The sequence below is a fragment of the Emys orbicularis genome, chromosome 18 (assembly GCF_028017835.1).
Source record: "Emys orbicularis isolate rEmyOrb1 chromosome 18, rEmyOrb1.hap1, whole genome shotgun sequence".
Taxonomy (NCBI): domain Eukaryota; kingdom Metazoa; phylum Chordata; order Testudines; family Emydidae; genus Emys; species Emys orbicularis.
Window position 1 is genome coordinate 11,808,717 of NC_088700.1, and position 12,637 is coordinate 11,821,353.

Sequence of the window (12,637 nt, forward strand, 5' to 3'; positions counted from 1 at the left end):
GAGAAGCATGGACCGAGCCCCGCACTACTAACCCCATCCCACGGAGAGCCACTCGGCTCATTGCCCTCCCTTATTTATAGCATCGCTCATTAGCATCTTAATTAATGATGATAGTCCTAGATAATATAGTCCTGCCATGAGTGCAGGGGACTGGACTAGATGACCTCTCGAGGTCCCTTCCAGTCCTATGAGTCATCAATATATCACACACGTATACCAAGCCCCCAGGGATGGTTGCCCATGAAGTTTCCCAGCTTGCTACAGTTTTGTCTGTGCAACCCCTACCTCCCCCACACAAGGCCCAAAAATCATGTCTGAGTCCCCAGGTCATCATAATGTGACACAGTGATGCAATGTGATTATTGCTGCTGTTCCATTATAAAGAAAAAACAACAACCCTAGACCAGTTTTTCTCAATTGGGTACACAGAGGTCTTCCAAGGGGTACATCAACTCATCTAGATATTTTCCCAGCTTTACAACAGGCTACATAAAAAGCACTAGCAAAGTCAGTACAAACTAAAGTTTCATACAGACAATGACTTGCTTATACTGCTCTAGATACTATACACTGAAATGTAAGTACAATATTTATATTCCAAGTGATTTTTTATAATTATATGGTAAAAATGAGTTCAGTGATAGTGTGGCTGTGACACTTCTGTATTTTTAGGTCTGATTTTGTAAGCAAATAGTTTTTAAGTGAGGTGAAACTTGGGCGTACACAAGACAAATCAGACTCCTGAAAGGGGTACAGTAGTCTGGAAAGGTTGAGCGCCATTGCATTAGTGCGTTGCAGTGCAAGTCACCATCTCTGGAGGGTAGGGCCTATGAGCACAGAACTATTTCCCAGAAAAAGAGCATTTTTCCTCCATGGATGCTGTCCGAGGCTGCTAGGGATGGGCCTAAATTACTATTTCTGCTCATGCAAGATGCCTAAGAATGTCTAGTCATTCTACTCTGCCCCCAGGCATTTTTCCAGCATCCCCGCTCACTCCTGACATGGCACTGGCTAGTACTACCCACCTAAACATCCCCATTCCAAGCTATCCCAGTGGAGTAGTTAGCAATGCGTGTCTCTGGGCTTTCCGATGAAAATAAATACATTTTCCTCCTTTTTCCACTGCTCCAGTTTCCTTGTCACCTCTCATGCATGTATCCTAAGAATCTAGCTTCCAAGGCAGAACTATTCCTCGCCTATTTAAAAAGTTGGTTGAATTCTAAAATATGTTGCAGTCGTGGATTCAGAGACACTAAAATAGCCAGGTCAGAATCTGTGTTGTTAAAAGAGATGTCAACATTAGAATTCGTAGTCATGTTTTAACAGGTGTTAATTAACAGGATTGTAAATTCTAGTCTTGACAGGTGTCAGGGGGTCCACTCACCACTGGTGGCACCTCCTCCTGGCCATCCTGGAAATTAGCTCTGCCAGGCATTGCACCCTCCTCTCACGGTCTCTCCCACCATCCTCTCATCCTGCAGCCCCTCTTGCTCCTGGAACTGCAGCCTCCTTTTTGTGACTCAGCCAGGTCACAACATGGTTCCCCATTCCAGGGGGAGTGTAATAAAGTCTTTCCCAGACCAAACTGTCCCAGGCAGTCCACTTTCTTCTGCCTGATATGTGCCACGTCCCCTGTAACTGGTAGGGGAACCCAGGCCTCCACTATCCTCCCTTACTGCTTTTCCTACCTTCTTCCCTCTCTGGGTTTGTCAGCCTCCCAACTCCCTCTTCTCAGGAAGTAACTGTAGACTACCCTCTATATATGCAGCTCTCTCTGTGTGTTACGTGGGCCGCATCCACAAAATATATATACTACCTGCATAGCCTTGAGGATGTCATATGGGCCAAAACTGCATGCTGATTGGGCTGCAAGTGGCCCATGAGTTGAGACCCACTACCCTAGCCCCTTACTGGAAAACCCTCCTCCCAAGGAGGAACTGCAACCTACTTCCCTACAACCCCTTCTGTTTTCAGCTCCTGAGCTTTATACAAGCCCCTCCTGTTCCTCCTCAGCTGGGTGCTATCAGCAATTAGGTCCCAATCCGCCCTGTCTTCTCCTCCAGGTGCAGCCTATGGAGTTAATAGGCCTACCTGGGCACCTTAACCCCTTCCAGTTCTGTGTGGGGCAGACAACCCATCACAACAGGGAACAAACAGTTGTGGCAAGTCTTGTTTAACACTAGCAAGGAATGTTTGCATCATGTCTGCACTAGACTTTCCAGTCGCATTTGTTAATGTGCGTTAAAACCAGACTAAAGATTCAAGCGTGAAATGTGTGAACATGCAGCACCATGGCATGTTGAGAGACACATCGGTCATACTGACATCATGTCAGAGACTTGTGTCCACTACACTTGGGTACAACAGTGGCTGACAGACCTCAGAGGTGGCACTGCTCTAGGTGTTCAGGGCTTTGTAATACATTAGCATGATTATGGTTTACACATCAACTGTTGTCTCAGTCAAGGGATACTCTCTGAAAGCCTGAGTATCCTGTCTATCAAGAACCCTGGATTATATGAGGACTCCAAGAGTAGCTCAGTTATGGGATATGGTCTGGTCCCACCCACGGCTTCAGGCTAAATCCAGAAGTTCTTACTCAATCCTTAGACAACAGGCCCATTGGAATAAATGAGAAATTTGCTGGAGTAAGGCGTGAATAAGGATGTCAGGTTTTGACCACATGCCAACAAAAGTGCAAGGATCACACACAGATGATGCAAGGCCGAGTCAGTCAAGGACGAAAGCAAAGAACATGCAAGGATCATTCCTAGATCAGGACATTGGAGCATATTCCACACACAACCATTACGTCATGCACGAATGATCCTTGCATTTTGACCGGTGCTGACTCCTCTTCTCGATCTAACCTTGCAAGGGGTTTTATGCAGAGTAAGTAGCTTAGGGTGTATGTTCGTTGGAGGAGGGACCATGTGTTCTTCTGTCTCACACACACAGTCACTTCACAAATAATAAGGTTTCTAAATGCCTAGATGCTATGAAGCTCCCTGTAAGTGCTCAATAGATTTTAATTTTCTTTTTCCAGGTTTCCATGGGTACGGTTCCTTCATGCTCACTATGGAGCTTTAAGAATTATTAATTGTTAATTATTATTATAAAGATTTCTAAGATTCCACAGATACCCCCAAGTTATTGGGGTACTCATTAAGGCCTTGATCCTTGATTACTCACACTAGTAAAGTTAAGCAAGTGCGTGTTTGCAGGATCAGGGCCTACATCAAGGCACTGACACTCAGAACAGAGGTGCATAAACTATGAACTTTATTGATTTCCTCTGCATTGCACGGATACCTTGTACCATACTCACAGGGCCTGCCCTGATCCAATGACTATGAAATTAGTGGGAACCTTTCCTGATATTCCTAGGGCCTGAGTCTCTATTGCCCTGCACCATATCCAGTTATTTACATCAGTGAGTGCAAAGTGAGTACAAAATGCTATTGTTTTGAGCTGGTAGCTTTTCACACCCACTTTGCAAAGGTGCAAAGGACTACACAAGGTTGCAGGAGAAACAGGCTCCTCAAGTTTCTGTCTCATGCCCTGAGCTATATGTAAAACCTTCTGAGCTTTACAGGTATGACAGTGGCATACGGTGATGAAAGAGCTTTCTTCAACGAAAGGCTTGTTTATGGCAGCAATAGGAACAATGCATTGAGAGAAAAGGACTGTAAACCAAGTTTGTGTGGTTGTCTATATTGCCTAAGGACCTACCATCCCGTGCCGGTGACCTAGGGCAGGCTTAGCTTCTCCAGACACCCCAGCAGGCACCGGTATCTCATTGTCGTGCCCCAAAACAACTACTCCCTCTCTCTTGGGAGAATCTTTTTAACCCTTTGCCCCTAGACCTGGCCCTGGTCCTACAAAATCGGTTTGGCCTGGGACAGGAAAAGGCTAGTGAACCCAGAAGAGCAATCAGTTTGGGCGCCAACTTCCCTCTGCTTTTTTTTTTTTTTTTTGGGTCTGGCTATTTATTTGTGCTCAGCCGTGGGAACGGGGGTGCCAAAAATGTTTTCCACCCCAACCAACTAAACAGCTGGGGCCACTGCAGCATAGGCTAGCTGGAGAGGCAGCCAAATAATCAAAGCTAATAGTTCTGCCATTGTCCCTGAACATTCAGTGTTTGCTGAGAGGCGACTATCTTCAGCCACTCTTGCCCTTCCTGCTGTTGTTCCAGATAGACTCCTGTTCAGTTACCACACTACCGTCATGCAGAAAACACCCTGAGAACTAGGCCAGCATACAGCACTCATCAATTAAAGACCAAGGTTCTTTGCCATTCTTTTTGCCCCATCACAATTATACATACAGGTTTCAGAGTAGCAGCCGTGTTAGTCTGTATCCGCAAAAATACAGACTGCTGAGCTGGAATTGATATGCAAACTAGACACAATCAACTCAGGGCTAAATAGGGATTGGGAATGGCTGAGCCATTACAAACATTGAATCTATCTCCCCTTGTAAGTATTTTCACACTTGCTTCTTATCAAACTGTCTGTACTGAGCCATCTTGATTATCACTTCAAAAGTTTTTTTCCTCTTACTTAATTGGCCTCTCAGAGTTGGTAAGACAACTCCCACCTGTTCATGCTCTCTGTATGTGTGTATATATATCTCCTCAATATATGGTTCACTCTATATGCATCCGAAGAAGTGGGTTGTAGCCCACGAAAGCTTATGCTCTAATAAATTTGTTAGTCTCTAAGGTGCCACAAGTACTCCAATTATACATACAGTATCTTTTAGGTTGTAAGCTCTTAGGGGCAGGTATTGTCACTCATTGCATTTGTACAGTGGGGACACACCTGATTGTGGTCTTTAGGCGCTACTGCAGCATAAATGTTAGCTAGGGGAAACTAATTAATACTTATAGTAATTAATATGTAATACATATTAAATTATAAATAATAATAATAATAATAACAAAAAGGAAGCCCACGTTTCAAATCTGGAGCCAAATTCCGCTAGCGTTAGTAGCTGTTTGGATCTTTGGTTTTGGTCTGAGCCCATCCCCAGTTACCGTGTGTGAATTCTGACCCCGGGAGGGATGGCTGCAGTCGGATTTGACTGTGTAGCGTGGCAGCTCTTCTTTGGTCTCTGCTATTCTCCGGTGAAACTGGACGTTTAACTGAGCCCACCTCTAATTAACATAGCCGGCTGGAACAAAAGTCCTCTGTGAAGCAGGAAGAAAGGGGCAAGCAGGGAACAGGCATCAGCCATGGAGTTAATGTCCCAGGCCTGGAGCTGGAAGACAGTCTCCCATGGAGAATAACCCCCCAGGCTTGACCTATGACAAGCGCTCTTCAGCTACAGGGAGTGACCCAACACCTGAGCCAAGTTAAAGGCACTCTGCTCCCAGGGGGGCCTTTGGGAGCTGTTCTCATGGCATCACCCCTCCCCTTACGTCACTCCTTCCCATCACATCTTGCCTTCCCGAGGTGGGCACTGGTTTGACACTGTCCTGGGTTCTTTAGCCCCATCACTATACTCCAGCCCTGGGGACAATGATCCAGCCAGTGACCCTCAGTGCAGTGAGATCGAGTTGCTCTGCAAGCCTCTGCAGCCGCCCTTCCACACAGAACCGTCTCCCACCTCCTACGCCGCCTCACACAACCGGTCATCACTTGCCTCCTGCACAGCCAAACACGAACTACAGTCACCTGCCTCCAGTACTGCTGCACACCAGTGCCAGTCACATGCCTCTGCTACAGCCCTACACCGACTACAGCCACACACCTCCTGTGCAGCCTCCTACGACCTCTTGTCACTCGCCTCCCCTGCAGCTGCACACTACAGCTGCTCACCTCCCGCATGGTCTCGCCCATCATTTGCCGTCCGTGCCGCGGCACACCTCCCCAGACTTGCCTTAGCGCCTATTCTGTTTGAGTGAGAGAGAGAGAGAGCGGGAGAGGGAGATGTTGAGCAAGCTACTGGCCAAGCCTCTGCTCTTTTCAGAAAGTGCTGTAGGATCCGGACCTTTCCTCTGACATAAAGGTAGAACGGGGCTGCAATGGTGTGTCCCCTTAAGCCCACCATGCTGCTGTAACCAAAGGAGCCTAGCCTTGTATGCTAATAAAATCAGTGCTGCCAATGCTCATGATTTCATTACAAGGCTTGTGATTTGGGGGAGGGGAGGTCTCTTAAATCCCCCAACTGCTGGAATCATGTTAATAACTGAGAATCTCAGCTTTCATTTTTTTAATAAAGGAAGTTTCTAGCCCTTATGACATTAGCGAAAAGCTTGAAAATGTGAAACAAAAGTCTTCAGCACCAGAAGACACATAAAAAGAACCCTCGTATTGATTATTGTTCAATTTCTCATGACTTTTTAAGCCACTGTCATGAATTTTGGGAGCCTGACTCATGCTTTTTGAATGCTCAGGTTTGGCGATACTGTAAAACGGTGCATGTGCCATGTGCTAGCCTTGGAGTTACTTCTCCCCAGATGGTACAGCCGGCCCTGAGGATACTTCATCTGCACTATTCTGAGTCCCTTTCTTGCGTCTGGGCCCAGGTCCACCTTCTACTGGACGGTATGAAGGGCTGCATTTAAAGAACATGACCGAGCGGAGAAGGAAAAGAAGGTAAACAACCCTCTGAAGAGCTAAGATACAATGACAAAATAAGGCTATGAATGTAAACCAAATGGAAGGAGAATATGTGGGAATCAAAGGCTTCTCTGCTCTCTTCCTTGCCATGATTCAGAGAGATCATCTAGTCCAGTGGTTTTAAAACTTTTTTTCTGGGGACCCAGTTGAAGAAAATTGTTGATGCCCACAACCCAACGGAGCTGGGGATGAGGGGTTTGGGGTGTGGGAGGGGCTTAGGGCTGGGGTGAGGGCTGCGGGGTGGGGCCAGAAATGAGGGGGTCAGGGAGTAGGAGGGGTCTCTGGGCTGGTGCAGGGGGTTGGGGTGAGGGAGGGGGTCAGGGCTCTGGGCTGGGGGTGCAGGCTCTGGGGTGGGGCCAGGAATGAGGGGTTTGGGGTGCAGGAGGGGCTCTGGGTTTGGGGGGGCTCTGGGCTGGGGATTGGGGCATGCACTTACCTCCAGCGGCTCTCAGTCAGCGGCACAGCCGGAGTGCAGAGGCAGGCTCCCCGCCTGTCCTGGCACCACGGACCGCGCTGCGCCCCGGAAGCAGCCAGCACCGGGGCCAGCTCCTAGGTGGAGGTGTGCAAGTGGCTCCACGCAGCTCTTGCCCACAGGCACTGCCCCCTCCAGCCCCCATTGGCCGGGAACCGCCCAATGGGAGTGTGGAGCTGGTGCTCGGGGCGGGGGCAGTGCACGGAGCCCCGTGGCCCCCCTGCCTAAAAGTCTGACCCGCTGCTGGCTGCTTCCGGGGCGCAGTGTCGGAACAGGTAGGCACTAGCCTGCCTTAGCTGGGCAGCACCGCCGACGGGATTTTTAATGTCCCGGTCGGCAGTGCTGACCAGAGCGAGCCAGTGCCTGACATGCCACAACACAGGACTGGGTCGCGACCCGAACTTTGAAAAACGCTGATCTAGTCTGACCTCCTGTATAGCACAGGCCCTAATGTCATCCGCTTACTTGTGTACTGAGTCCCATAACTTGTGTTTGACTAAAGTACATCTTCCAAAAAGGCATCCGGTCTTGACTTGTTAAACTACCCCACCCTCCCCGTGCTCTTCATGGAGAGCCGCAGGGGGGAAGCCAGCAATTCTGGTGTACTACTGAGGCTCTGTTTGTTTTTTGGAGGTAGCCCCATCCACATCCTCCGTTGTCCTGCACTGGCCGTTTGGGGATAAGGAGGAGTCGCAGTCACGGACTAGGCCCCCAGCGCATTCGGTGCTGTACAAACTGAGAATGGACAAAGGCAGCCAGACAGCTACCCCTCTAAAGCCATGGTGCGGAGGGATTGTTCGGCTCCTACCATGTGTTTTTAAGTGGGGAAGGGATCACATAGGCCAGAAAAAGGAGAGTGGGACAGAGGGAGGAGGAGGAGGAGCAGCAGAAGAAAACATTGGGCAGACAGACACTGTTGAGACAGTGGGCCAAATTCTTTGCTGGTTTGCATCCCCACTAACACCCATCGGCTTTCACTGAGATGAGAACCAGCCCAGGCCCTGGGCCCATGGGCAAGCCAAGCGCCACAGGCTCCTAGTGTGGTCAGGAGGGCTGCAGCGGTGGCAGCCCCAGGGTCTACCGTGTGTGAACAGATCCCATAGGAGGCTGACAGCTCAGCACTGGAGGGGGAAAGTGAGGTGAGGCAATACGAAAACATCAGGCAGCAATTGAAAAGGAGGAAATTACAGCCCTTAAACACTTCCAGAAACAAATTTCTGATGTAAATCTTCCCTTTGTAATAATCACAACAACAAAAAAAGCCAGACGTGAGTGATTCGACGATGCGTCTCCCTCCTCCTTCGTCCCTCTCCCCTACTCCTGCCATCCACCCCCCCACCCCCAAAACACACCCCTTCCCCAACAGACACACACACACACACACACACACACAGAATTAGTTGTGACAGCTGAAATTCTCTGCTCATCGGAGGACATTTGACAGGGTACTTAAAAACAAAAAAAAAGAAAAGGAAAAGTGGTTTGGTGTCGCGTGGAGGAGGCGGAGGGGGGTGAGGGGGCGGGGGATTTAAAGTGATACAAGACGCATAATTCAGGCTTCTTGGATTGCAAAAGCTCCTCTTACCTAAAGGGCCTGCTGCCTTTATTTTTATCCAAATGGCTCAATTACTGCAAAGCCCCACAGAGAAAATTATGGATGTTTGCCTCTATTTTTCTCGACAACTGTAGATATTTTGTTTTCCTTCTTTCTTTCTTTCTTTCTCCCCGCGGTGGTTGGCGGGGGGGGGGAAGGTGGTGAGAGAACAGGGGAAAGCGGGGGCAAGTGGCCCTTTTGAAATGAAAGCTTGGCTTGGGGGGGGGGGGGGAAGGAAAGCAGGGCCTTGCGGGGGGCAGTTCTGCCAGTAGCGGTTTCACGCCGGTTCTTGCTCTCTGCTCTTTCTCACCTTCCATTTTCTCTGTCTTGTGCCATGCTCACGCTCACACGCTCTCCCCTTTCCGTTCACTCTCTTCCTTAACCATCTTCCACTCACCCACTTTCCTTCATCCCCTTTCCCCATCCCTTCTCCTTCCCACCACTTCTGCCCTCTTCCCCACTCTCTCTCTCCTCCTGTACACCCCTCCCCGTGCCTCTTCAAGCCACCTTAATAGCAGCTTGTTTGGCACTTCACTTGTTCTCAATGAGAAAATACCCCTCCCTCTCCCTCTTTTCGCCTTGGTTATTTCCAAACCCTGCAATAGCTCCTTTGCTCAGGGCTGCGGGAAGTGCCTATTTTTCAACATTTTTCTTTGGCTTGTGTTTGTCATCCTCAGAATTACCGCTCCAGGGAGTCCAGTCAGACCGCCACCGGGCCCCGCTATTCACACCGCTCCGGCTCCTTGAGATCATGTGGGGAGAAATTAGTTATTTATTTCGAGCACCAGGGCAATGCATTTATCTGCAGAAGTGTTTGTTTTGATTACCTGGCCGCCGAGGAGTGAGTCTCTGTGGGCAGTGCTGGGGAAGTGCTGGCGGCAGCAATCTCGTGGCTAGTCCAGCCCCCCGCTTCTCTCAGTGGGAGGCACGGGGAGGACTGTGGCGAAGATGGTGGCTGTGGGCGAATGTGTGGCTACTCCAATCCCAGTAGGCGGCAGCATAGGCAATCGCCTAGGAACTCTGGCTGTGGAAAGTGGGGACTATCCAGACTAGCTTCCCTTGCGAGGCATGGTAGAGGAACACAGGCTGCGCAGGAACTCTTACTTAGCCTAGCTTAGAATCATAGAATCATAGACTATCAGGTTTGGAAGGGACCTCAGGAGGTCATCTAGTCCAGCCCCCTGCTCAAAGCAGGACCAATCCCCCAGAGCTTCTTTCTCTGCAGGTGAGGAACAACTCGGAGCAGTGCTTGCAGGAGACCTCCCAAGTCCTCTGTGCCCAGGCTCTCCCAGTCTTTGTAGGGATGGCCTGTTGACACCATCCCATTGCCATCTCTTCCAAGAAGGGCCACCATCAAGGGGTGTCAGCTGCAGGGAAACTCAGATACAGTGCAGTCCATACAGCTGCTAGCCAGGGGTGCTGGAACAATTTTTATACTGGAGGTGCTGAGAGCCATTGAACCAAACTGTAAACCCTGGATATGATGGAAACCACTTCAAGCCAGGGGGTGCAGCAGCACCCCCAGCACCAATGTTGCTAGCATCAAATATCTAGCTGCAGTACAGACCAGCCAGGGCCAATGGCCCAGCACTATTATCTCAGGAAAAACAAGTTGCTCAGGCCTCTGGACGTAGAGGTAGGGATGTGGACTAGTTACAAAACAAAATAAACCCAAATAGCCCAGCTCAAGTCCTCAGACTTAACCTTCTGCTTTCATCTTCCCTGCTGGTTTCCCTCTTAACGTCTCAACTCCTTTGGGGGGGAAGCTGTGACCCTGAGCAAGTGACTTCCAAGTTCTGGACTATACCCGCGCTCTGGCAACACCCACTGGTTGGCTTTAGCCACAGAGCCCTTTCCACCAAGCCCCATCCTTGAGCATCCATCTGCCTGTAACATCTGCTGTTGCCCTGCCATCCCCTGCCTTTAAAACAATGTTTACAAGGAGTCCGTTGCTGGGACGGCGTCTACACAGGAATGTTGTATAACCTAAGGTGTGAATTTAAAGCAATATAATTAAATGGTATAAATCAGATTAGTTTAGATGGTCAGACAGGGAGTGTCTTTTTGATCTGTGGCTGTACAGTGCCTCCCACAGTGGGGTCCTGGCCAGCAGAGGCGAATTACGGTTTTGTGGTGCCCTGGGCCAGAGCAACTGGGGGCCTTTCCCACCTCTTCTGCCTGCAGTCCCCCACTGCCCCCTCGCAGTGCTCCTGCTGGGGAAATGGGGTTGGGGTGCACTCCTGCCAGGGAGCAGAGTCAAGGCACGGGGGCTTCCCCTGCCTGTCCAGCGCTCCTGCCGGGGAGCGGGGTCAAGGTGTGGGGGATTTCCCTGCCCCGCCTGGCGCTCCTGCCGGGGAGCGGGGTCAAGGCATGGGGGTTTGCCCTGCTCCACCTGCCCGGCGTTCCTGCTGGGGAGCGGGACGAGGAGTGGGAGCTTGCCCTGCCCTGCCTGGCGCTCCTGCTGGGGAGCAGGGTCGAGGCATGGGGGCTTCCCCCACTTCCCAGCAGGAGCTCTGGGCAGGCGGAGCAGGGCAAACCCCCACGCCTTGATCCCGCTCCCCGGCAGGAGCGCCAGGCGGGGCAGGGAAATCCCCCACACCTTGACCCCGCTCCCTGGCAGGAGCGCCAGGCGGGGCAGGGAAATCCCCCACACCTTGACCCCGCTCCCCGGCAGGAGCGCCGGACAGGCAGGGGAAGCCCCCGTGCCTGGACTCTGCTCCCTGGCAGGAGTGCACCCCAAGCCCAGCAGGAGCTCTGGGCAGGCGGAGCAGGGCAAACCCCCACGCTTTGACCCCGCTCCCCGGCAGGAGCTCCAGGCGGGGCAGGGAAATCCCCCACACCTTGACCCCGCACCCTGGCAGGAATGCCAGGCAGGTGGGTGGTGTGGGTCGGGGCGCAGAGGCACCCATTTTTCCAGTTGGCTGGGCCCCCTCGCCACAGGCCCTGTTGGCCCAGTGGCTAATCCGTCACTGCTGGCCAGTGACTGGGGCGCTTAGGTGTTACTGCAATACAAAATAAAACATGTAACCCCTCCACCAGCTGGACACCTTGTTCCAGCTGGTTCTGTTTCTCAGTTTCTCTTATGCTGCCCAAGAAGAGGTTGAAGATAAACCAAAGAAAGGCACTCAGATACCGGAATGAGAACAGCTACCTGGGGGTTACAGTCATGTAACTATGTCAGCAAAACTGGTAACCCTTTCCCGTGTAGATACACCCTAATCTCCCTACTTCAGGGTGTTCTACTCCAAGTCAATCTACTTTACCTGTTGCACTATGGGGATTATGGTAACTGGTCAGTTTCCCAGGTGCTCATCTGCTGAGTAGGGGGAGCTTAATAAATTATTCTCAGCGTCCCCTTCTTCCTGCCTGCCCCACCCCTCCAGACTTGAGACAGGAAGTCAGCAATCCTCATCCACCTCAGCCACTAGCCAACGTGGGGGTTGGGTCCGAGACAGATGAAGGGCTACGTTATTGCCAATTATTGATACTGGAATATTGTGTTCTATTCTGGTACCCACTATTCAAGAAGAGCCATATGAATGATTAAAGGACTGGAAAACATGCCTTGTATAGTGAAAGGCTCAAGGACTTCAGTCTGTTTAGCTTTACAAAGAGAACATCAAGGGGGTGACTGGATCATAGTGTATAAACTCTGTGTAGCGCGAAAGTTGTCCTTTTCACCAACAGAAGTTGGTCCAATAAAAGATATTCCCACGCCACTCCCCCCCACCCCCCAGACTCTCTTCCGTGGGGAACAGGAGCTTTATACTTGAGGGCTCTTCAATCTAGCAGACAAAGGTATGATAAGATCCAATGTTTGGAAGCTGAAGCTCGACAAATTCAAACTAGAAATACGGTGCCCATTTTTAACAGGGTGGGTGATTAATCATTGGAACAACTCAACAATGATTGCGGTGGAGTCTCCATCACTGGACATTTTAAAAT